Genomic DNA, 2,816 nt, shown 5'->3' on the forward strand with positions numbered 1-2,816 from the left:
ACTGTGACGAGCTTCAAACTCGCGATTGTGGGGCGTTAGTGACAGACGCAAAAGAATCACTGGATTCTATTCCAACCTGATTGAGAACTGACAGATGATTAGCCGTGCTGTGACAGAGCGCGTTGAACATTTTCACTGAGAGGACGGGACTGTAGCCATTGACAACGATGATGCCCAACATACAGCTTGCCATGGAAAGGAGTAAGAAGGATTGGATGAAGACAGTAGGAAAGCAGAGAGACGGAAGGGACAAAGCATCTCCATACACTTATCTGAAATTCTTACCAATGAATTACATAAGTATCTCTATCTTTGTTTTATGTTTTATTCATCTTTTAATTATCAATCCTCCATAACCATTTGAATCCGCCTGACTGAGATTTACAAGATAACCATAGCTTGCTTCATACCAACAATCTCCGTGGGATCGACCCTTACTCGCGTAAGGTTTATTACTTGGACGACCCAGTACACTTGCTGGTTAGTTGTGCGAAGTTGTGATAAAGAGTTGAGATTGCAATTGAGCGTACCATGTTGATGGCGCCATTGATGATCACAATTTCGTGCACCACTCTTCATATGTGAATCTTTTTTTGATAGTTAAATGTCTCACATAGTTGGTCTGCAATCACAGGTACAGTTGTTCCCAAATATGGAAGCTTGAGTACATCACAAAAGGCTTCTTTGTATGAGTTTTTGTGTAAGAATCCAATTTTGCAGTAAAACAATTTTTCAGACATCTTGCGGCCGGAACTAGCAAAATTTGAGAATCATGGTTCAGTTTGTTTTAATGAGGCAGGCTCAGATAAAAAAATGAATTAATTATTTAATTAATAACAATATCTATAATAATGACCATTAACTACTGGACCAAATTCAACTGGTAATAAATTTTTATGAATATGTTTTGACCCATTTATCCTCACCTAAATATTCTAGAGATATTTTGGAGCTAAGATAATATATGATGCCAACATTGCTCATACTGGTATAATTATCTATTTTTATCTGATACAGTAAAAACAAATGGCCAAATAAAAACTTGATACGTATTTTACAAATTAATTTCTGCAAAATTACTAGCAAGTACACCGAGTCACATCAAGTAATACCATGGTGAGTGGGTTATCGTTCCCACGAGGATCAATGGATAAGCAAATAATGATTAATTGATTATTCTAGTTAGACAATTCATATTGGAATGATGATTAATCAGGAAACATAAAACTAAAGAACTTGGTATTAATGTAAATAACTAAAAGGTAAATAACTGAAAGTAAATGACAAGAATGTAAAGAACTGGGAATAGAAATTAAAGATAAGATAAGATAAAATGTTAAGGATTAGAAATGATAAATCCTCAGGATTAGTTAATTCACTGTCACACATTAGATCTAAATTCAAAATTAGAAGGATTGAGAGAGAGGATCTTCATGCTCAATTCTCATGCTTCAATTTTTCAATCGATTATGAAATTCAACTCAGATTCAAACCATCCTCCAATGAATTTGAATCCTTTAAATGAAGAACGAAGATTCTTCCTAAAGAAACAATAATGCATTAATCAAAGACAAAGTTAAAAGAACAATTAATCCATTAGAGATAATAGAGCTCTTTCTCCTCAACAAAAGAGAATTAGTGCCTCATAGCTGAGAGCACAAAACAAAAGCTAAAATATAGTAAGAAAGAAGAGAGGGAGAAGAGTGGAATGTGGATTCCTTGACCCTTTGATTGTGTCTTTCTTATGCTCTTTCCACCTCTATTTATAACCTACTACAAAATCAAATGCAAATTCAAATTCAATTACATTAAATTCAAAACTAAATTGAGATTGATTTCATGGGCTTGATTCACTTTGGAAGTTTGGAGAATTGAAGAATGAATGAAGAAATTAGAGCCTGGGAGTTGGACTAAGAGTTAGCTGTGGAGTAGCATGCAACCCACATTGGACGGCACAATTTTTCCTCCAAGAATGGCCCAATTCGGCCTCTGTTTAAGTTTGTCGTGCTACGCCAATTGAGGAACGTGGGACGCATGCATCTATGTTTCAATTTTGGCCTTAAATAACTTTCTATTTTGCACCAGCCGTTGGATTCCACAAAACTGGTGTGAAACGAGAATTGGGGATCATGCGTGTATGCATATAGCATGCGTACGCATGATTTCTCTTGTTATCTCTATTTGTGTGTACTCATGTAGCATGCATCCGCATCATTGCCGTTGGATGCCACTTTTACCACGTTGGATAGAAAATGATTCTAAGCTCAAATTTGAGCCTCAAAAGGTGTCCTTCAAAGCGTCTCCTTAGTTCCAAAGTGTCTCCTTGGCTTCACTGTGTCTCCTAATCCTCCTCCTTTGTTTTTCTTGATCCTTCAATCATTTCATACACTTATCAAAGTACAAAGATACTCCAAGAGCCATTGATTAAAGCACCAAAAATCTCAATTAAAGCAAAAAAGAATCTCAAACTTAATTCCTGGAAAAAAAATTTTAAGAAACATTGATTAAAAGCATGAAAATTTTAATAAAAATAATAGATAACTACCTTTATTTAAAGAGATAACAACTAAAAACAACTAAAGATGCTCATGCATGACAACACAAACTTAAGATCATGTTTGTCCCAAAGCAAGAAAAGAACTATGCACAAAGGATTCTCTTGATCGGAGTGGGTTGAAGAATTGCTTGTGATGTCTCAGTGGGGTGAACTCCAAATTATATGCTCATGCAAGGATTCCAGTGCTTATTAGTCCTTACATTTGGAAGTCTTAGAAATTAGGAATTTCATTCGGATGATATTATGGAAATCTCTTTAT

This window comes from Arachis duranensis, chromosome 6 (genome assembly GCF_000817695.3).
Source record: "Arachis duranensis cultivar V14167 chromosome 6, aradu.V14167.gnm2.J7QH, whole genome shotgun sequence".
Taxonomy (NCBI): domain Eukaryota; kingdom Viridiplantae; phylum Streptophyta; class Magnoliopsida; order Fabales; family Fabaceae; genus Arachis; species Arachis duranensis.